This window comes from Patagioenas fasciata, chromosome 5 (genome assembly GCF_037038585.1).
Source record: "Patagioenas fasciata isolate bPatFas1 chromosome 5, bPatFas1.hap1, whole genome shotgun sequence".
NCBI classification, from domain to species: Eukaryota; Metazoa; Chordata; class Aves; order Columbiformes; family Columbidae; genus Patagioenas; species Patagioenas fasciata.
In genome coordinates this window covers 70891111-70914830 of record NC_092524.1, presented here as the reverse complement: position 1 = coordinate 70914830, position 23720 = coordinate 70891111, and the positions used below count along the sequence as shown (strand labels likewise).

General features: G+C 50.2%; 1 long non-coding RNA gene across 5 annotated transcripts; it reads right to left on the bottom strand.

Moving 5' to 3' along the window:
* Positions 1-1078: 1078 nt before the first annotated feature.
* On the bottom strand, positions 1079-23720 carry LOC136102528 (uncharacterized). Of its 5 annotated transcripts, XR_011739491.1 has the most exons (12): positions 23625-23720; positions 22736-22801; positions 21154-21280; positions 20974-21047; positions 17223-17348; positions 15276-15421; positions 14733-14839; positions 9849-9937; positions 8474-9189; positions 5470-5632; positions 1803-2370; positions 1079-1512 (listed from the first exon to the last, which is right to left on the bottom strand). It is a non-coding gene; the product is annotated as an uncharacterized lncRNA (long non-coding RNA). The 5 variants fall into 5 exon arrangements; XR_010651448.2 differs by having other exon boundaries at positions 1079-2370; positions 14733-14842; XR_011739490.1 differs by having other exon boundaries at positions 1079-2370.

Genomic DNA, 23720 nt, shown 5'->3' with positions numbered 1-23720 from the left:
GAATTAAAATTAAAGGAAGTGGGTGTTTCGCAAGGTGGTGTCACTGATGTTAAATGCTCCGGGGCAACCAGAACCTTTTTCTGGACTTATGGTCCCTCAGCTTGTTCACTTTGTTTGTATGCATTCCTAAATGGGAGGGAGGAAGAGAAAGCATCCTCAGCCATGCAAGTTTGGGACGAAGAACTGTCTTGCCTAGAACAGCGCGTTGTCTTCCCTAAGGCTTTTATGTGACTTGTTAGTGCCCACAAAACATCCCCGTGTCATTCCACATCCCTTGCATTGGTCTTTTGCCTTTTATCACATCCCATATGCATTTTCTTTCTAAACCTTTAATATTTCACCCGAATAAAAGAGCCTAGGAAGCACGCAGTCTCTCCATTCATAGTTCAGATGCTCTAACTGTTGGCAGGAAGAGCAGAAGCTCCGCTCTGTTTTCAGTCATACCAGCCCCCACCCCTGCCCAGCCCCACGGGGCCCAGGGCAGAGCACCCCTGGCCAAGCAGCTGCAGTTGTGCACCCCTGGCCGAGCAGCTGCAGTTGTGCACCCCTGGCCGAGCAGCTGCAGTTACGCTGTCGGTACCCGCAGCCGCCGGAGCGCGGGGCTCCAGCGCGGTCCCTGCTCACACTGCTCGCTCAGAGATGGTTATTTCCACTTTCACCACTGCTTCTCGACCCTCACCCACGGACAGTGGTGAGAGAGACTGCCAAACAGTGAGACGAGCGGCATCAGAGTCAGCATGGGGGGAAACCCGTCTGCGAGGTGCAGAGCGCGAGTCACCGATGCAGCAGCCACTGCCGAGCAGGGGCCAGTCCGGGCAGCATTGACCGCATGCGTTCAAAAATGCTGGGTAGCTGTAAGGCCTTTCTCTTTCCCTCTGTTTTGTGCTAATGCCAGTGGTGCTAGAAAGCACTGTCTAAAATGAAATGATCACCTTATAAAATATGACTGGGGAAGGTTCTAAGAATCATGAGAAAAAGAGCAACAACAACAACAAAAAAAAGAAGGAAGAAAAATAGCCCTGACATGAAAGACGGTCTAGGAAGTCAACATTTTATTTACCAAAGAAAATGAGCCATCTTGATCATCGTTTCCAGCCTCTAACAACAAATGGAGCCTGACTTGGACAGAGGATTCTCCAACTTAATAAATGGTAAAAATTATCCAGATAAGAAAGTAAGCTAAATACATCCTTGTTAAGAATAGTTTGAGGTTTGCAGGGTAAAGGCTGTTTTCTTACTTGTATGTTAAAATAATGAGGAATAACGTACAAAGAATTGTAATAAGGTATTCGTTACTTGAACTTTTAAAATGAAATGTCTATTTTTTTTTAAATAAAAAGAAGTGCTCACCTTGCAGCAGAACCATGTTCAGAGAAATCCTGCAGTCATAACTACATGGGAGGGAATGGTCGTGACCAAAATGGTTAAAGCAGCCCTTTAGTATGTGACTGATGGGCTCCGTCTCACCGTGGCCGCACTGGGATATGCTAAACTCACCAAAATCCTCAGATCCTGGATGTGAGGCAAACAAGAGATAAAGTCCCATGAGACGTGCTTTTTCTGATGGAAATTGGAGAACTTCTGCTAGGCTATTGTAACACCTCTCCCCAGCCACTCGAAATTCTAATAATACCTTGCAAGCACCAGATCGCTTTCATTTAAATACATCAGCAATGGTTTTTAAGGACTCCGATAACAACTTGGCAATACAAAATAAACCAGTATTTGATCTGCTTGACAATGTATTGGAAATCTTAAGTTGATCTTAATTCATCATTGCTATAAAGTACAGTATTTGTTACCTCTACGGATTGCTCTATGGAAATATCAAGTTCAGTTTCTATGACAACAAGAGTCATAAATGCCAAAATTCTTCCTGTTCACTTTCTTTTTTTCAGCTTGAGGATGAGTCATGTTTTTTTCATTCTCTCAAATTAACCTATTCCTTTCCCCTGGAAATCAATAATGCAGGCAGCACGTGCCTTCCCTTTTGCACTCACGACGTCCAGTTGTTTCACCACTGCCAACCCGTGCCTGCGGACTTTGAAAAAGCTCCCATCCTTTTCCCCAGGAAATACTCAGAACCTGGAAGTGCGAAGGAAGATGGCGAAGGAAAGCCCAAGGGTAACGCTGTAGAAGCAGGACTCTTCCAATGCAGGACCCTTCCAATGCAGGACCGCGTGGTGCTGAGGGCTGGGCGCTGGTGGCCGAGGACACCCCGAGTGTCCCGTGCCGGAGGCAGCACCGAGGCGTGCGCAGACACAGCTCCTGCCTCTGCGCGCTCGCAGCTCGGGGACGTTGGTGGATCAGCAGGGTGGTCGTGGCGACGGGAGCTGCCCAGAGGTTTGTAGAGAAATACCGAATTGTCACCTGTATCAGGAAAAAAACAACAAAAAATCAGGACATGTATTTTGCAGCTCTCTGTCAGAATATTGGGGTCCATAGCACTTTCAGGATCCACAGCCCCAGAACAGCAGCTCTGTGCTGGTGGACAGGTTGTCTGGCGAGGAACCAGGAGTCCAGAAAGCCAGAAATACATGGGAAAAACCCTTGGTGAACAGTTTCTCCTGTGTTATAGTGGAAATTAAACTCCTCAGACAATCTCCAAAGAGCTGTGGTTTCAGCGAGCCAGGGTGTCCCTCTCTTGATTTAGAGTCCCGATGGCCTGGTGTCTCCAGCTCTGGTAAGCTGGAGCTGGTGTCACGTAGGAATTTCATACATCAGCATTTCCAGGACACGATATTTGAACGTCTTGCTCATGGCATATTCTGGGAAATAACTCTGCGGTCCAATGTGCTGCCCTGTTGAAGATCGAGATCTTCCCTTGCTCTGAGCTGACATGGTCATTCTTATGCTGCAAGGTTTGATGTGATCCAACATTTTCAAAACCAGATTCCTCGTAAATGACAAATCCTGTCTTGGAGTGCCATCAGTGACAAGTGGGGATGCACTCTCCACAGGCCAAATGGACAGGAGGGCTCACCATCCACATCTAATGGTCACAGCACCAAGAAGGTGGTGCCACTGGCCCAGGTGGCCATCAGCCTGGGCTGCAATGAAGAATTAATAGCTCCTTCTCATGTCAAATAAAACTACAGTGGCTACAGGACAGAAGTGGGGAGGGCATGGAAAGCCACCCCAGAGCCACAGATGGGGGGAGTTTATGGTTTCCTACCAAGGAAATCGTTATACATGAGCATCCACCCACCATCCGTTAGTGGTGTCCTGTGCTGTGGGAGGTTTGCCTGAGCTGCCCCAGCACGTCCCCCACGGCCTCACCTCCCACTCCCCTCTGCCATCCGGGAACCTCGCTGCTGCCAGAACAGCAAAACCCATTTCCAGCTTAACTATACAGAAAGGTTACACAGAGTGCTGCAGCCGCACCGTTTATGAGGGTACACAGGACATACATTACATAAGTGGTGGCAGAACAGGGGCCCTTATTGCTTCTGTAGGTTGTAAATTGTAGATATCATTTTTAAATTCCTCTTATATGTCATTTTTTTCTCTCTTCTCTGCAGCCCTGTCTCATTGCAGTTCTTCTCTCTGTGCTACAAAGACATCCTGAGTATAACTGTAGTATTTCCTTGACTTTGAGCAGAATGCGTTGAGATGGGTTCTCATGAAAATGAGTCCCTTTACACGAGAGTTCTGCAATGCAAACGGACCCTGACACGGCACAAGCTCCTTTTTCCTGCAGAAAGAAGCCGTACTTTTAACAAGACCTATTATCCAACTGCTACGTATGGCAGAAGGACTCATGATGTTCAGTGCTCATGACTGAAGTAGGACGATGCTGTGGCTCATAACACAGCACTTCCACTGCACAGGGCTCTTTTTCTTCTTTTGCATCTGTTTTAGACTTGACAAGTTGGCCAGAGAGGCATTATGGCCCTAACTGTGCTTCCACCTGAACAAAGCATGTTTTAAGCTGAATTTTATGGGACAATCAGACCAAAGATGGGTACAAATGAAAATCCTCTCCACTCCGTCATTTCTCCATGACAGTCTGTACTATAAATTTGTAGGTAATAAAGGCAGCTGGTTTCACACCTGGCTATACAAAGCATGGCACATCGTTGCAGAATACCGCTTGTGAACATGGATCTGTGGAGAATTTGTCAAGCCCAAGTGGCAGTTTGCATGGGTTGGCATCACCATCAGACGTATGCGCAAGCAGGCGGAGCTGAGGAGCTCCTGAGACCTTCACTTTGGTATTTGTTGGCTCCCAAGCTTGAATACGCGATATGAATATTCATCCAGGAACAGTTCTCTGGATAAGGACAATATATTAGCTTTCGACATGTAGCATGTATCAAACTTTAAAGAGGTCACACAGCAGTGTTCAATGGAAAGAGTAAGATGTAGAATACAGTTAAATCCCTTGTAAGAAAACATCAGTAACTGAAGTAAGGCTTCTCTCATAGGAAGCTGGAACACAAAGACGTTCAATCACACCAAAGCCCCTGGTACATGCGGAGTCATCATCACCTTGAAGATGTCTCTCAGACCATGAAAAGTGGGGCTTGATACAAGGATTGGTCCTGGTACTTGGTGCATGGAGCACTGAATTGGTCCTGGCACTTGTTTTCTTCTCTGGAACTTGTTTATTGAGCCATTTCATCTGCAGCTTTTAGCTGACTATTCTTTCCCAGCACTTGTCATGGAAACATCTCTTCCCTTCTTGGTTTGTTACCTGTATTTGTGTCTCCTGGAGCCTCACAGGATCACAAACACAATGGAGAGAAACATTTTCACCATTCTGTTTTGTAAGTGAAAACATAAGATGCTTGACTTCTTGCCAATAGTTCTATTGTTAGTTGTGGAAACTTGGAAAAAACATTTTGATACTGTTTGTGTTGCTGTTTACATCTTTGCCCTTCCTTTGTACTGGCATGGTCCACTGAGGTAGTTTAATCTGAAGCCTAACAATTGTGTCTTTAAAGATTTCTTATCTCCTTACTGCGTTGAATACCCCCAGCAGACATTTGGGAATTACTGCATGAAACTAAGTTTAGCCAAAACATGGGAAATCTTCGAATCCAAATCATTTTGTTCTAAAACCCACACGCCTGATAATCTTTCACTTTACAACAGCTCCACCACAGTTTACTCCTGACGTGCTCCGTGTCTCTGGGAGGAAATCCAGGCTGGAAGCAGAAGGCTTTCAATGCAACAGCAAAGGGATGTGAGAACCCCATGTCACGGTGGGGAGAAGCCCAGTGTTGGAGAGATTGATCAGCTAAAGACAGCAATCATACACTGTGAAGGCCTTCGGTGCCAGAGGACTGGATTTTATTGTCCTCATTTTGATGTTCTGAAAAGGTTTGCCTGCCTAGAAAAGTCCAGTACATAGGAATTCATTTTATAATTTAAGGTTTTAGTCCAATTTGTGCTGAAACCTGAACTGGCGATTCCCTTCCCTCCCTTTCAGTTGCATCTTTTACACAGAACTGTGATGATGATTACCTGGCTGCAGACCTTGTCCTCTGCATAGAAGCGCAGTGGTATTGACGTTTTAGGATGGTCCCAGTGCAAAACTCCGCAGAATAAACCTCCACGAGGCTGGGGCATCAGCTGTAACGTGCTTCTCTGCAATGGGGAGGGGATGTCAGGCCTCACACGAGGGCTTCTGTAGAATAAAATTCTGTCTAAATATTTTCCAAAAGTACAACCTGTTCCCATCTTGGCACACGTAATGAGCTGGAGGGACTTAAAGGCCTTGGTTTAATTTTTTCCTGACAACGTAGGAACAGCAATTGTAAATACCTGTTCGACGTAATCAAAATGTTTAATGTCACCAGTTCACGACGAACAGTTCTCCCAAGCTGCACTGAACTCGGGTGGGTGTCCGGGACCCCGTGCCCCGCCACGCCGGGCTGGCCGGCCGCGGCTGCTGCCGGCGCGGCTGTGAGCGGCTGCTGGAGCACAGCGGAGCCACCGGGACTCGCCAGGCGCCAGCTCTCGCACGCGAGCGGATCCGGACCCGCGCACCCGCCCTGTGCTGTGTCAGCGCTGGAGCTGGGAGGCGCGTGCATGTGTGAAAACACCTGCTGTGAAAGGTATGGTTTAGTTTGCCTTATGCTACGAGTACAATAAGTGCATAAGAAATCTGAAAATACAAAACTACCTGGGAAAAAAATGAGCCAGGTCCCAGCACAGAGGTGGGAAATGTGACCGGTGGAGGCTGAGCCCAGAGAGAGCAGGGCTGGGCACGGGGAATCGGGAGATTATTATTAATATTATAAATTACATTATTAAAAAATCCTGCCTGGATTTTTCTCCTTTTCCGCCCAAAGGCAACGCTCTCCAGCCCACGAAAACAGAGAACTGAGGATCTCAGGAGCTATTTGTGTAAGTGGGCAACCCCTGGACAGGGGATAACAGGCTGAAGTACGTGGAGCTCCCGTGAATGGTGGGACCTGAGGAGGGGGAGCAGCTCTGCAGAGCCAAGAACAAGCTGAACCCCAGTGAAACCCGCGAGGAAAGGGCTGGCTTGGCAGTGACAGTGGAGATGGGAACGGCTGGGAAAGCGCTGGTGGGGAAACCTGAGCAAAACCATCACAAAGCCATCGCTCTCAGCACCTCCACAGCCTGCTCAGGGCACCCGCACTCAGCAGGGACATGAGACAAAAGTGCCTGAAATTCCAGCCCTTCACGGGAATTCAGTGCAGCATTTGCTGTGCTACGTGCACACACAGGAGATACTTCAGGAAATCTGGCTCAATTGAAAGGTTATTTGGAGGGCACGGATGACCCAGAGAAAGGCACGGCAAGACTGAGAGCGCTGCTGGCAAAGAGCAGCTGAGTCAGGCCAGAGCACACCTCTTCAATCACAGCCCGAGCGCAAGGACGGCAGCAGGGCAGGCCAATAACACCCTTAATTAACTCTGAGATAGGAGACGTAAAACGAAAAATACTTCACCCGAAAAAGTGAAATCAGATTTTGCTTTTTACAGGTCACGAGGCCTCGTTCATTTTTTAATGTAGATCTATTCTGGCAAAGAAAAAGGAGTCTGATAGGATGGCACGCTACTTCAAAATGATACATCGCCTCACATGCCCCTCACATGCATGTGCTGCATGCATATGGCACAGGATATATTTAACACGATACTGTTACTTGATGCTTTCAAACATCTGAATTCTGAATCTCACTGTGCCCGAAGTGTTAATTGCTGCAGCTGAACAGCATTTTCTGTTGATGTGCTGCAGCAGCCAGTATGCAGGAGAATTTTTATGCCGAAGGGAACCACGTGAATTAAAATTTGATTTGTGACTTGTCTGAGAAGTATTTGCTGTCCAATGTATATTTTTTTACTGTTGAAGTCGCATCCTCCGCCCTGGGGCCGGGTTTGGAGCGATGCCCCGTGCCCCGGGCGAGCTCAGGCTGGTGCAGAACATCCCATCTGTTCAGCAACAGCTCCAGCTCTGCTGTCCCTGGCCCGGTCAGCACAACAGCAGCTGTGCCTTTGGAAAGGACCAGAGTGACCGAGCATCCCGCGTCACACCCGACGTGCTAAATGCAGGCTTCGTGGAGAAACCCTGTCCAAGGACAGCGTGTTTATGAAAACACAGACAGAGGGTTCAGTGAAACATCTTTACAACAGAAAGCTGCAGTGTGTTTGTTTCCCTGAAACAATGATCCGGAAAAACAAAAAATATTTGAAAGGCTGAGGGAGCTGGGGCTCTGGAGCTGGAGAAGAGGAGACTGAGGGGGGACTCATTCCTGGGGATCGATATGGAAAGGGGCAGTGTCAGGAGGATGGAGCCAGGCTCTTCTCGGTGACAACCAGTGACAGGACAAGGGGCAATGGGTGCAAACTGGAACACAGGAGGTTCCACTTGAATTCGAGAAGAAACTTGTTGGGGGTGAGGGTGTCAGAGCCTGGCCCAGGCTGCCCAGGGAGGCTGTGGAGTCTCCTTCTCTGCAGACATTCAAACCCGCCTGGACCCCTTCCTGTGGAACCTCAGCTGGGTGTTCCTGCTCCATGGGGGGATTGCACTGGATGAGCTTTCCAGGTCCCTTCAACCCCTCACATTCTGGGATTCTATGAAAATATTCTAGCAACTTCGAAGAAATGTGGCTGACATAGTCAATCGAAGTTGATACAATTTTTTGAGACACGACACTTACTAGAAAAGGCTCTTCAACATGGAAGTCACTTCGTCCCTACTGACAAGCCTTGCACAACCTTGATACAGAAAGTGCTGAATGTTAGTGCTACCAGCTCAGAAAACCCAGCCTGGTGATGCTGGCTCCCGAGGACGGGCTGGTTGTGCCGGAGCAGCGAGCAGGTGCCACCGCACCTCGGCAGTAAAGCTGCACCCTGGGGCTCCTGTCCCGGTTCTCATTTCCACGAAGAAAACACAAAGATGGGCTTTCATTTAACATGAGTGATCCCACCAGCAGTGACCCCCTCAGACCCACAGCAGGGGTGGAATGGGGCAGTGCTGGGAGCCAGGGACCTACCGCATGGACACATCCCCTGCACCCGCTCCCAGGCAGGACCTTCTGCCCCGGCCCGCTCCGCTTGGCTCGCTGCTTTGTGCAGGACAAACAGGTGGGTTTTTCTACCCATCCATCCATCATGCCAGGAACCTACATTAGAAAAGAACAGTTTAATGCAGTGCTTCTTATACCTGCATCATGCAAAGCACTGCGAGGCAAAGTGCTGTGTGTCTCATGTGCACTCGGCCGCGGTCTGCAGGGGACAGGGAAGGGCAGGGGACGGTGGCACAGGACAGCACGTCCCCCACCACTGTGGATGGGATGCGGTCCGTTCCTGTCACCTCTCCTGGGACAGGGTCTTTCCCTCTCCGTGGGTCGTGGTCCCGCTCCCTCCAGCCTGAGCCTCGGGCGCACTGCCACCCCGCGTGACATGGGACAGGATGCTTGGGGGGACACGGGAGCTGTGTAAGGGACAGTGCTGCTCACAGACCTCTCCCTGCCGTCATCAGCACAAGAGCAACAAAACCTCATCATTTCCGCAGCAAGGGACGGGCAGTGATGGAGGCGGCTGTTAAAGGAACACCCAGAGCTTTATTCGACGCAGAGTGACACCAACAGGCACATGGAAAATACTAATTCTCCATAACAAGGCGAGGTCTCGCTACACAGCCATTCATTCTCGGTGCCTGGATACCCTCGTTAGCACATTCAGCTCGGTCCCCCCGTGGTACGTGCTCCTGAGAACAAAAATGCCAGCAGAAACTCAAAATTAATACTTGCAAACTGTATGACATTCTCCCTGCACGTAAAGCTGTTCCTTTGCTTCAGTTAGAAAGAAATTTGAACAAATAATTTAGAAAAAAGGAGCAGCGTTTTTCATTCTTCCGGAAAGGGAAGAAGCTCACCAGCCGCAGCGGGAGAGGCAGCGACTCAGCGCGGGAGCAAATGACCTCCTGAGGGACTCGAGCGCGCAGGAGCCGCTCCTGCTCTGCTCTGGAGATGGCTCTTTTTTCAGCCACGGCACTCAGCCCCTATGGGGAAGGTATCTGGAATAAAAGAGCCTTCTGTCCTTTGTCCGTGAATGCTTTTTCCACTCCTCTTCAAAGGCTTTTCAGAAAGAAAACTTCTCTTCCTGTGCTTTTGGGCACAGTCTCAGGGGAGCGGTATTGCTCCCGGGATGATGGCGTTGTGTGCTCCAGCCCCACAATGTGGTGCTTGGTTTTGCCTCATTTGCATGAATAAAGGTGCTGTTGAGTGGGGAATTTAGTACTCCAACTCCATCCGTAGTGGTTTTGCATCTTCTGTGCATATACAATAATTTGTACTCTAAGAGCTGTGCAGTGACCTCTTTTTTCAGTGCGAGAAATGTTTGCATTAAAAATAAAATACCAGATACCTCAAGACGTTGCTCTGGTGAAGCCCCAGGTTCTGAATACAAAGCAGGAGCAGCCCATCCCCACTGTGCGCTCTGGTGGTGCCGTGCGGCTGAAATCAGAGAGCAGGTGAGAGGGAGGGAGATCAGGCTGTTGGACAACATCGCTAGAACAAACTTTATAAGCAGCTTCCTAATTTCCATAAATAGATAATTAATAGTAGTGGCAGCAACAAGAACAACAGTAATAAGATCTTCATTTTTGTTTCAACATAGTACTGGGACAAGCCAAGGAGGAAGACAGGATTCCCAATTGTGCCCACAGCAGAGGACATTGCAGTAAAGCCGGGACTGCCCAGGCTCAGCTCACCTAGACCCAGCTCAGCTCTCACCCATCCCAGCCTCGGGCCAGGAACAGGCCTGCGCTCCGGCAAGGCGCTGCTCCCCGCAGGACCAGTGCTCGTGCAGAAACGAGATGGTTTATTCAATGAGAACATTGACTCTGGCCATGCAAGAGCAGTGAGTTCACCCAAAGACACTCATGGGAAGCAGCTTGAGACAGTGTCTGCAGCACAGGGAGCGGGACTAGCGTTAAATACACGGCTCGTTCCACTGAGGCCCAACAGCAACACGTACATGCTTTATGTGAAACATAAAACATGCGCTGGATCAGGACCTGCATATAATTTAGGAACAAAAAGCTCCGTTTTTGTAGCTATTCACTGTGGGCCTTACACCACATTCCTTTTTAGCTGCAGGTATGTGGTCTCATTTGCACTGCGAATATTTATAACTGTGAATTTAAATGATCTCTTTCTCAATAAAGTCTAAGGCTGGTTAAAACATTCGCTGGAAAATATTCACAATGTGAACACAAAATTGGAGCAAAACCTATCCAAACAGATTCACGGAGACAGTCAAAAGAGCACATACAGAATTCACATCAGTTCACCCGATCGGCTGTTGTCTCACCGGTGTCCCGACTACAGCACAACTCAGAAGGCATGGGAATCAGTTGTTCCCTCCATCCTGAGGAGCCGACATTAGTATTGCTGACACCCAGTGCGTGGCTTCTGTAACTAATATGCCTTGTTGGTTGCAAATTGCGTTTGAAATATTCTGAAACGTTAGAGTTGGCTGAATGATCAAAAAACAGAGTTGTTAATATTTTTTACAAATAGAAGCTGTCGGGTTTGCTCAAGATGATTCACAAAATCGCACCACTCTTATCTGACAGAATTCAGATCACTGCCAAATAATGGGCATAATAGCTCACGAGTCCCGGAATTTTCCATTCATCTAGGTTAAAAAATAATTCAGCTCAGAAGTCATACTGCTAATTACTCTGATTTAAAGAGCATTCCAATTACCTAATTGAAGAACAGAAATAGTGCACTCGGTTTAGGTGGTCAGTCACACTTCAGAAATAATGAATAGTAAATGATTAATATGCAGCACACAAACAGTCATAATCCGAAAATGATTCCTGTGCATAATCTAGTGGATTGCTGGCAATGACCGACGCTTGTGATCAATGGCCGGCGCTGGCTGCCACTTCACATCGGGCCAACGTCACTGGGAAAGTGCAGACTTTCACAGATTTTACCTGATTTTACCCAAAATGCCTTCTCTCCCTTAGGAAGGTCACTGGGTGTTTGCCATTGCTGTGGTGCAAGAGGGCATTTTGCTGTCTAACAGAGCAGAAATCTGGGTTATTGTGGCCACATTTTGCCACATGACATCCTGAACTGGGCTTGGGGACAGCGCAGGGCGCACAGGGTCTGAACACCCGCTGCCAGTTCCATTGCTGGGGACAGACATCTGTGTCCTGAGCGGTGACATTGGTGTCTGTGTGGTGTGACTCGTGGCACCACGTCTGGACCAGCTCATGGAAAGTGCTGGAAGCCAAACGCGAGCTCGGGCGGACGGAGCTGCACGTCCTGCCCCCCCAGCGGGTACCGGGGTCACTCTGTGCTTTGAGCTTTGTGGAAGGTGAAGCATCAACACCCCGAGCTGCACGAAAAGCACCAGTAAACCCGGTCAGCCCGCTCCAACTTTACACAGGGCTTTTATCCCAACACAGAGACCTGCTGCAAGCAGGAGGGCAGCGGCTGAGGATGGGTAAAATGAACATCTCCCCCCGGGCTGGTGCCAGGGACCCCTCCCAGGGGAGATGCTCACACACTCCTGTGAGCCCCGCGTGCTGGGCTGGTGTTTGGGACGCGCACGTGGGTGTCCCCAGCTCAGGCAGGAGCTGAGGAGGGGACACGTTTTGTATCTTACATGCAGAATGACCTGGTATTAATAGGTCAAATAAGCACCGGGCTGTTTCCCACAGCCCCGGCTGATCCCACCTGTCCTCAGGACAGAGCATCCCCCGAGGCTCCCTCTGTCCCCAGCCAAGACACTCCCAGCTGGGTCACCCGTGGGGACACTTGGAGGGCTCCCAGTTGGGGACACAAGGGCAGAGGGAGCCCTGCCAGAGCCTGTGGCATCATAAGACCCCTGCGATGTCCCCATGATCCCCCCATGTCCCCACTGTGCCCTGGCACCTGGTCCAGTCACATGGCACAGCAGCTGCCATGGGCACGCTGCTGCATGTTTGATTTTGGAAACATGGCACGCCGGTGTTTCTAAACCAGCTCTTTTTTTCCAGAGAGCATTTGTGAAGGAATGCTCACCCAGACACTGGTGTCAATGGGACAGCTGTGGCCACCCTGGTGTCCCCTGTGGCCTGGCAGGCCCCAGCTGTGCTGCAGCGAGGACGGGAGGATGAAAGAGCCCGAGCTGCTCCCTGCAACCCCATCCAAAGCGGCCCTGGTTCCTCTGCTGGGGATCCCGGGGCTGCTCTGGGCTCGGGCTGCCAAGAAAAGCACAGAATGCCAACAAAGAGTCGCGAGAAATTCTGTAAGAAAGGTGAGAAAAGGGAAATCACACACATTGCAACTGCTGGCAAGCAGCTCCAACCGCTGACCATCAAACCTGAAACAACTGCAGCGCGCGTTTGCCATGTGCACCAAGCAGTGGCTGTGGGTGCCTGTGAGTGGTAACTGCCCTGTGTGTGCTGGGAGAGCAGCTGTCCCTGGCAGAGCCGGTGGGGACATCACGGCCACCAGCTCAGGGACACACTGCCACCAGCGCAGGAACACACTGCCACCAGCTCAGGGACATCACCGCCACCAGCGCAGGGACACACTGCCACCAGCGCAGGAACACACTGCCACCAGCGCAGGGACATCACCGCCACCAGCGCAGGGACACACTGCCACCAGCACAGGGACATCACCGCCACCAGCGCAGGGACACACTGCCACCAGCTCAGGGACACACTGCCACCAGCTCCAGGACCTAACTACCACCAGCGCAGGAACACACTGTCACCAGTGCAGGGACACATTGCCACCAGTTCAGGGACATCACCACCACCAGCACAGGGACATCACTGCCACCAGCGCAGGAACACACTGTCACCAGCGCAGGAACACACTGCCACCAGCTCCAGGACACACTGCCACCAGCTCTGAGACATCACTGCCACTGGCTCCGGGACATCACTGCTGCCAGCTCGGGGACACACTGCCACCAGCTCAGGGACATCACTGCTGCCAGATCGGGGACATCGCTGCCACCAGCTTGGGGACACTGCTGCCACCAGCTCGGGGACGTTGCTGCCAGCAGCTCGGGGACGTCGCTGTCACCAGCTCGGGGACATCGCTGCTGACATGGGCACGGTTGTGCCACGTTGCTCAAAACACCGTGAGAACGAAACGCAGAAGTGATCTATCTAGTGTGTCATTTTGTAATTGCTAGTTTAATTATTCCCATTCTATATTTACTCTTTCCTTAATGTGGCTTAATTAGATTATTTCCTTGTTAAATGGACAGAATGCAAACAAAATGCACCCTTTTCTCGGCAGTTTTCCGTGTCCATTTTTCAGTCTGAACGCTGTGTATGGAGCCCCCAGACCAGCCGGCCAGCACACCCTGTTTGGGTGGCGCAGAGCCGGGGGCTGCGCTCTGCCCAGCGACGGGGCGGCTTTGTGCAGGAGGTGGCTGTTTGTTTCCACACAAAACAACGCTTTTGAAAGGAATGAAAAACAGAAGCGCAGACCCCTTTCTAAGTCTGCAGGAAGTGATAAAGTTTCAAAATGCCAAACAAATTAAGGGAAAGAGCTCCGGGGGAGTGAGAGGAATGTGTGTGCTTAAGCCACAAAACACCTTTCCCTCCAAGCGCTGTGAAACACCGGGCAGTAATCAGTTTGTCGTAATTAATACACTTGGAGCTATAAACCTTTCAGAAAGTGTGAATGGCTGTTTAACTCCAAACCCAATTTCGATGTTACATTCCCAGACTGCTGAACACCAAAGTCACACAAACTGCAGCTGAAAAAATTACCCCAAATTAAACAGAGGCAGCTGTTCGACCCCATCCCCAGGGCCACTGCCCCCCGATGGCTCCGAGATGCGCTCCATGCCTTTGGAGGGCAAGCATGATGTACGGCTGCTTTTCTTTGGGAATTATTAGTGCCAGCCCTTTAATTAGAATGGGAACCTTGTCCAGGTCCACCCCGCCTGCCCCGGTCTCTGCCACCAGCCACACGGCCCGGGGACCCTGCAGCCACCCCTCCTGCTGCCGGCTGACAGCTGGGCAGCGGTGATGAGACTGTACTGCGAGTTACACACTACACCAGGAACCAACTAAGCAACAACCAATCCCTTACATAGCACATGCATTTCACGAGTCAATAAATACAAACCTACGTACTCTAATTAATCACTCACCATACATAAACATAATTAATAACTGGTTACCGTTAGTAACGAAGTGTTCACAACTAAAGCATAGAATTAAGGCAAAGGGTTGGGTTAAAACAGTTCTGAAAATAGCTTCTTTCAGTGAAATGTCACCTTCTGATTGGCCAAAATGTGTTCAAGAATCTTGCCACATCTTCTGACACTTTCCAGGGAAAAGGAGGGAGGGAACGTCTTGTAACAGAAAAGTTCCACAACAACTGCTGCTAGAATAGCAAACGAAATTCCAAAACTGCATTAGAAATCAGAGTGTACAAAATTACAAAATTCCCGTTCAAAATATGAATATAAGAAAAAAACCACCAAAGCAAATTCTGCTGTTGGGGAAAGCAAACAAGGAACATCCCCGCTGCTCAGCGCTCTGAGCGTCAGGAACAAACTCTGCTCTTTGCACCTGCAACTCAGATAACCAAGTGGTGGTGTTATCTGGGTATAGTTTCCCTTCCTTCAGAACACGTATAAATTATTTGCTGTAGTAACTCCCAATGACAATAAGTTGTACAGTTTAATTACACCTCGCATGAAATGATTCCCTTTTGTCAGTTTTCATATTCCCACATAAGAAGTTCTGCTCAAACAAGTCATACCTTGCAGAAAAGGGATTATTTTTGTTTTTACCTTTCTATCTTAATTACCTACCTAGTTATTGTTTAAATACTTCTGCAGCTGGGCTGACACGTCTTGGTGGTGGTGCCAGGGCTGGCTGGAGGTGCAGGATTTGCAGGTCCCCGTGCAGCCAGCCCAGCGGCAGCGAGCAGCTGGCACAAAGTGGCGCTTATTAGGAGCTGTGGAGGGAAAAACCAAACTCATAAAACAACTGGAGATTTTGCAGCGTTTGGTCTCAGCACACGCACAGTGAACACAGTGAGAACACAGTGAACTCATCAGTGTGAGCACAGCGAATGGGACGGGAAACTCCGGCAGCAAAGCCACTGGTGGCTGCTGCTGTGAGCGGTGAAGAGGAGTGGAACGCACTGATTGAACGCGGTATCCCAGCCTCTCCGTGCAACTCCATTAAACACTGTGGAAAACACCCAGCTTAGACACAAACAGTAGGAGACCTATTGTACCCAGCCACAGTTTCCCATCCACACCAGTGTCCTTGTCACCTCCTTGGTCCCGCAGCCCAGATGTGTTACATCCCAGGGGCAGCGGAGCAGTGGCCTCTGCTCCAGCCCCGCTGCCGCAGCATTGCCGCGTCGGCAGAGAGTTCCCCATCCTCAAGTGCTCAGGAGAAAGAGTTAAGTGCTGAAACTTGACATCACCAGTAAACAGCTTCCTGTGAACAATGCAAGAACGAGACGTAGCTGAGGTCTCTATGTGATACAGATATTGGCTTGGAGGCGGCTGTTTTGTGTGTTTTGTCATGGCATAATAAATGACTGAGTACAAGCGAACTCATCCTGCCCATGCTACTGCTGCTTCTTGGTGTCTGTCTGATTCACTTCAGCAGAACAAGCGGACACGACTGGCAGTGGTGGGGACTCAGCTCCACCGCTGCTGCGTCTTCCTCCTTGGAGCTCCTTGTACGAGGGCAGGGTCTGTCCCTTGAGGACATGGGGACAGTGAGAGGACACCCCCTCGGGCCAACAGAAGTGGTGGTGCTCACTCACTTTTTTGGCCCCATGGACGTTGTACAAGAAGGCTCCTACCTGTTAAAGTTTCACAAGAAATGTAAATACCATTTTCCTCTACAGGCACACTCTGCCTTTTGCATGAGTCACAGGAAGCTGCAAAGGCACAGTGCTCACTAATCTGGTTTTGTCTTCGAGGTACTAAAGGCCCTGGCAGCACTCATGACATATTTTAGATTAGTTCTGCGAAGTTCAGGACAGCCTTGACTGCTTGTTCCTTAGCATTATTTAGAAACCAGCACAGCCGACGCCGGAGGTGCAGCGTTGTTATGAGTCACCACATGAGGAAAACCGACCTGACAATCAATTTGACTTTTCCTTTGCTGTTTACACTGATGTGTCAGACAGGTACGCAAGGAATTAGGCAAAAAGTATATTTTAATTTAACGTGCTGTCAGAAACGTCCCTGCCCTCCCCTTCCCACCGGTAGCAGGGCTGTGCTGGGGAAGGCTGCCCGCGGCACCGCAGAGCGGGGACAACGGGGACAACTGCGCCAGCCCCCCTGGTCGTACATCTGCGTCTGATATTGCCAGCGCTTACACAGGGCCTCTTCCATCACTTGATGAAGTATATCATTAGCTGTCCTTAACGTTAAACCTCCTCTTCCCTTCGCCACCCTGAGTCCCCCCGCTGCTGCTGCAGCTGTGGGCTCTCCCCAGGACAGCCGACGTCTCCCAGCGCGGCACACAGGCCGCGAGGCTCCCTGGATGGCCGTGCTCACAGCACGTTGGGTAAGAGGGGCTCCCAGCCCAGGCAGAGCTGGGCTCACAGAACGATGGGAGGCGTCCAGCCCTCCTTGGGTGTCCTCGGCTTTGGACCAAGGGCCATGACCACCTGGGTTGCTGATTCACCCAGCTCAGGGGCTCATGGCTCTCAGTGGACCTGTTTTCTGGAAGCCTTAAAAGAGTCCTTCCCAGCCTGGAATGTTAACCATCTCAAAACAAATATTTACCTTTACATGGGTGCTTTAAATTCTCCTCAATTAATAATTCTGTAGTAACTAATGACTACGTGGTTCTTGGGGTGGGTTGCTCTTCATCATCCACAGCACTGGCTCTGTAGCTCCTTCAGCTTCCCTCTAAAAAAGCAGACAAGGTTCAGTCACACAAATCAGGGAAAGCCATCAGAGATACCGACTGACACGTACAAGCAAACCCATCTACTTCCATCCTATGGCACCTGGTGGGTCACTTCTGTTCTGGAAGGACAGAAGCCTCTCTTTGCACAAGAGGCGCCAAGCGTGTCAGGAATCCAGGTAGAATAGAACAGAGGGACCTTCAGATGCTAAGGGGCTGTCTCGGGGTCGCTGGCTGAGAAGCAGGAGCTGGCGCCGGCCGGGGGCGCCGGGAGGGACCCCTCCTGCAGGCACGGGCGAGCAGAGCCGGCTAATTGAATCCAGCGCTAATCCTGAAACGTTCTTGTTCCACCTAACAGCTCTCCTGGTTCCCGATTCACCACCATGCTTAAACTCTAATGACGCTGGTTGCTCTGAGACTTCAAGTAAGGAAATTTTAATAAAAGCTTGACTTGATGTTATTCCACTACAAGCCCCGCACTGAATTAAACATGAGGCTGAGGAGATATGTTGACAGTGCATCAGCGCGGAGCCCTGCTGGCCACTGCTGAACGCAGGTAAATAGTTTTATGTCATTTTCTTTAAGGCTCATTTCCAGCTTTCAATCCATCTCACACAGAACATGGCTGAAGCGCTGTGGCAAAGCATCTTATCGCGGCCAGTTGTCTGAAACGTGGGGATATGACTAATTTTGAGAAATGAAGGACTTGTCTTTCCCCTTTTCATCTATACAGTGTCAGCCCATGCTGAAACACAGGCATCCAGCCAGAGTATGCTGTGCTTAATACACGCAGGCTACCACAGAAAGTAGCTACGGGAGAAAACAATACCTGAATAATCTGTGATAAAGGGCAAACAGCCCTGCAGAGCTGCGCTTACCCACATCCAGGAGACGCTAAATTCAACCTGACCAAGTCCGTGAGACAGGGAGGAAAGACCCGGTTATTAACAGGGCAGCACTGGGAGAGTGGCAGAGCAGACACGGTGTCAGACGGGGCGCGTCACCCTGCGGAAAGCGCTGTGGTCCGTGTTTGTCCACGGCAGCGTGAGATTGCACTTGGCTCGGGCGCTCTTGCCGCTGCCCTAGTCCAGTTAATTTAAGAAACATATTGATTTGCACAGTTGATAAATCTCTCTCTCAGCACAGCAGCGTGTACCGCTGTAATCCAGCAGGATTTCCGTGCAGGGGACAGTCACCGGGCAAACAGGGTGATACCCCTGCTTGTCTAAGACAGCGGGAAGTTTAACTGGATTTTACCCAAGCGTTATGACCTAAATATGAGCAGCTACAGTCAGACACAGGGCTGCCTGTACCCACCCCACCTGGTGCATGGGCTGTCCCCGGGATGCTGCAGCAACAGCATCCGATGTGCAGCACACAGCATCCGAACCACGAGGAGCAGGAGACGTTCAGCCGCCAGGTGCTGCTGCTACAGGAACAACTGGGGAGGTGACAGGGCACGGGACAATGTCGGGAGGTGACAGGGCACGGGACAATGTCGGTGCTTCATGCCCAGGGCTGCAGACACCTGGTGGAAGACACCGAAAGAGGCAGAGTTTCCCTGTGGAAAGTCCACCAGTCCCTATGAAATGTGAATGGCTGTTGCCACTGCACAAAAAATAGGAACAAAAATCAATTCTGAAGGGTCTGTTAATTAATAATCGCAGCACAGGCTGGAGGCAGTGAAGTGAATTAACTTGCTAAGGTGAAAGTGGGGAAAGAAAGGTGCTGACAGCCATTACTGAGTCAGGAAAAAAACTCCAACAACATGAAGGTTTATTAACATTTTTCCATTGGAATTAAAAGGTTCTCTCCTCTTAAGGATTAGAATGAAATTGGTTTGAGGGGACAGCTTTACTGAATTGAAAGTAAGCTTCTAAAATGTTCACATCACTAGTGGTTTTTGGAGGTAAATATCAGTGTGACACTTCCCTTGCCTGCAGTTCCCCCCAAGAAGTACGGTTCCAGCAATGGGTTCTCACTCTGGGTGGGGCTCCCACAATATTCTGCATCCCTCGGTAGAATGCCGGTGTCACGGTGCCCACCGTGGTGTTAACTCACACAGCATCTCTGCCACCCTGAGCCAGAGGAGCTGGAGCCGGATGGTGCTGGCGCCTCCAGCGCGGGTGACAGCGGCGGCTCCCCCGCCACCTGGGCTTGGCCGTGCGCAGCCCCACACCGCGGGAAGCTGGCAGTGGCAAACAAGCCATTCGGATCCTTCGCACCAGATGTTAACACTCAGACAGGTGTCTCCTTCACAGCAGCCCTGATCAGCAGCACCTCCCACGCCACCCAGATCGATTCTTTCCTTTGGTCTCTCTGTTCTGTTTGCCGCCTGTCTTTAGCAGCCTGATTTATTTATTTTCGGAGGTGATAAATTGCAGTATATTAAGATAATGGTATAACATCTGTAGCTATTAAGATGTATACAGCAAAAAAATTAAATGCAATTTAATTTTAAGTGGAAAATAATGATCACTGTTTGGAATGCCCAAAGACAACTTATTACGCATCCCACATCAACATTTTAATAAATAGGAATTAAACAGAAAAAGACTCAGTAAAATTATTCTGAATATATGCTGTATTAATGGTCAATCATAGTAGAAAATATATCAACGCTTTTTTTTAGAAAAATGCACGAGTTTATCTTTAGCTGCTCAGTTTGCCATCAAAATGATTTGTTGATATAAAAGCACATTTCCTGTATAAGTGATTATTGAACTGCATTACAGCATTTGGATCCAATCTAGCCCCTCGCTGCCTGCATTATCGCTGTGACAGAAGCCTCAGCAGTTGCACCTGCCCACGTGTCCCCCGGCTGCGTCCCGCGATGTCCCCGCCCTGGGACCAGGAAACTGTCCCAGGGACCCTGTGGCCCTGGAGGCTGCGCTCTGCGAGGTGGGAACCTCAGCTGAGAGACAGGAGAAAGCAAAGCACCTCCATTTCTACGGAAGAGCCGTGCTCGTTAACATTTTTAATCTATTTTTCTGAATTATTCAACACACGTACATACAGATGAAGTATTTTGATATTGATAAAAGCCCAACAGAAGATGGAAACGAGCATTGTATGTTTTGCTCTGCTATTAGTATTGATTGTCTTCACATTATGCAGCACAGCCTTTTATCTTCATTGATGAAATAACATATTCAGTTACTGCGTGCGTGATGGGGGGATTCGTGTGGAATGGCTCCAAGTGCCAAAACACACCGCTCAGGCACGGTAGCCAAAGTTTGTTTACTAAACCGAGCATCACAGCAGGACCAGGATTTCTTGGCTACCGTTCCTGTTCTGTGCCAGCCATATAAGTCATGCTCACCCAGGGACCGTCCAGCAAAGCATCCCAGGCACCCCCGGACCGTCCAACAAAGCATCCCAGGCACCCCAGGACCGTCCGACAAAGCGTCCCTGGCACCCCAGGACCGTCCAACAAAGCGTCCCCATCACCCAGGGACTGTCCAGCAAAGTGTCCCCATCACCCCAGGACCATCCAGCAAAGCATCCCCGGCACCCCCGGACCGCCCAACAAAGCGTCCCTGGCACCCCAGGACCATCCAGCAAAGCATCCCCGGCACCCCCGGACCGCCCAACAAAGCGTCCCCAGCACCCCGGGACTGTCCCCACCTTCTGTTTGCTGGACCCAGCTGGCAGTCCCGTTTCCACACGGCGCAGATCCACCCCAGGCTCAACTCCTCCTCCTAAAGTTAGAATAAAGGAAAACAACACACACTGAAAACCCCACACAGCAACAAACCACAACTGATAAGCAGCCCTAACTGTCAAATACATTGATGACTAACGTACGTTTAAGACCAAGCCTCATGATGGAGTGATGCTTGGCATCTGTTTCCCTGTGATCGTTGCCACCACCTCCGCTCCGGGCCACCCGGTCCCAGCTGAGCTGTCACCCACCTCACGGCAACTGCCAGACCTGGGAATGCAGAGAAGCAGGGGCTAAATGTGTTATTTACCTGTATGACTGAATATTTTTTCAAGGAGCAAAACCATGCAAAATCCTAATAGAGAAAAACAGTGGTTAAAAAAACATAAAGATCAGTGTCTTCACTTGATTTGCTCATCAGATACATTTCCCTGGTTTCTTCAGTGGTGTTGCATCTCCAAGTTTTGGGAGGGGGAAGCGGTTTTGCGACCTGGAGTCACTGGTCCTTCCCCCAGTCCTGCATTATGTATGACAAGCAGAAGCCGCTCTCGTTCCTTGTGGTTGCCATACCCACGGCCTGTCTGCGCGCTCCCTGCCAAGCCTGCCGAGAAGCACCATTTGTGAGATTGTAAGGCACTCCACTTGAAGCATAAACCATTCAAGTGGATCTGTCGAGTGGGCTGGATGCGATGGAAGGACATAGAAATCATTCTTCAGGCTCTGAAAGGCTCCATGTCCTGATTTTCTTCCTTAATGGCCTCTAAAGGTTTAAATGGTGAAGAGTAAAGTGACCAAGAAGTGAAGCGGCAGAAAAAAAAAGAAAAAAATCAACAATCCAGTGCAGTATATTTTCAATATACCATCCAAAAGGGGCCTGTGTGCAGCGCGGGAGCTTCAGCAGAGCTGCAGGGGGCCCAGGGGTGCAGAGCGTCCCTGTGGGGTGCAGAGCGTCCCTGTGGGGGGCAGAGCGTCCCTGTGGGGGGCAGAGCGTCCCCGCGGGGGGCAGAGCGTCCCTGCGGGGGGCAGAGCGTCCCTGCGGGGGGCAGAGCGTCCCTGTGGGGTGCAGAGCGTCCCTGCGGGGGGCAGAGCGTCCCTGCGGGGGGCAGAGCGTCCCCGTGGGGTGCAGAGCGTCCCTGCGGGGTGCAGAGCGTCCCCGCGGAGGAAGCGGTGACAGGAGCGGGGAAGGTCAAGGTGACACCTGCCCAAGCGCCTTCACTCCGTGTTTGCTTGGGCTGGTTAGAGCACAAGCAGCTGATGTACAAAAGATCAAAAGCAACTGCAAAGTAAGAAGTTGTGTTTCTAGTTTAACAAACTAAGATGCTTAAGAGAAAGGTAAAGGATTGCTGACTAAGAATTACAAGTGCGAAAACGAACGTGGCGGCTTTTAAAGCCTGAAACCAGTTTGTGAAGTGCACAGTACGGATTTTATCCAGCACTCGCTTCCCTCTGGAGCTTCGCACCTCTTGTGCATTTACATTCAAACCAAGTTCTGTGCCTGGGTTGCAAAACAGGGAATTCCCAAGTGAAGCCTGCTAGTAAATTACTGTTTGGTTCCCTGAGCGATTCACAAGTTCTCTGTGGGTGTGCACGAGGGACTCAGTGGTTGAAGTGGCTGCTGATACCCACATAAAGAAGAGCCTGTTCTGCACTGAGTAACTGTGCTCATCTCACCTGGGTTTGACACCGTTAGCCAAGAAGAGGCCCAAGCAAAGAACAAAGTCCCACCTGGCTCATCCATTTCAGCTCAGCTGCTCCTTAGTCACTGCCGTCTCTTGGTCCATTTATTGGTTACTTGGGAAAAGGCAGAGGTACACATTTGAGCAAAGACCAATAAAAACCCCTAATGCCAGTTAAATTAATGTATGTTTGCAGTGATATAAATGAGGTCCTCTAATGAGAGTAAGGGACAGGTAACATGGTCAGATGACTCCTTTTGCTCATTGCAGTTCTTATGCTCATCTGACCACCACCCATGGCATCACTCAGTGCCCGATGAGAGCACGGCATGGTCCTCAGGCCCTGAAAGGGGCATCAGAGCCAAGCACCAGGTCACATTTGTCACATAAGGTGACTTAGTACCTTGGTGACCTCCATGCTTCAGGTCGCATCACCACTCAGACACATTTTTCCACTCCTACAAATATTCAAGCGATGGACTCCCAGTGTCCTCTGAGTACAGGTTACAGCTCTTCTGAGCAAACCAGCGAGTGACGCTCCATGTCACTGTCCCCAGTGCCACGTGCGGTGTGGCCAGGGTGCCCAGAGCCAGCGGTGACAGTGGGGAGCCCCCGTCACCCTGCTCAGCGCTGCTGGGCTTTGGGGGTGCTCAGCCGTTTCCTTCTGCCCTCCCTACCCAGAACACCATAAATTGAGTATAACCATCCTGCACTTCTTTTTCCTGGTGACATCGGTTTTGGGGGAAGATTTATGACAACCCCTGAAAATGAAGCAGTGCTTACCCTGGCCTGCCATTCAGGATTTAAACCTCTGAAGAACAGCAAACGAAGAATCACAGTTCAGCAAAAGATCCTACTTCACTGCAGAATTATTACGCTTCTCAAGCTCCTGTCACCTCCCTTTTTTAGGGGAGAAAGAAAGAGACGCCAGCACTCACCAGCCACGCAAGGGAGCAGAACTGCTGCTGCTCAGGCCCCCGGATCTCACACCACGGCTCCAGCATTTGCAGCTCAGCTCCCGAGGGAAGGCAGAG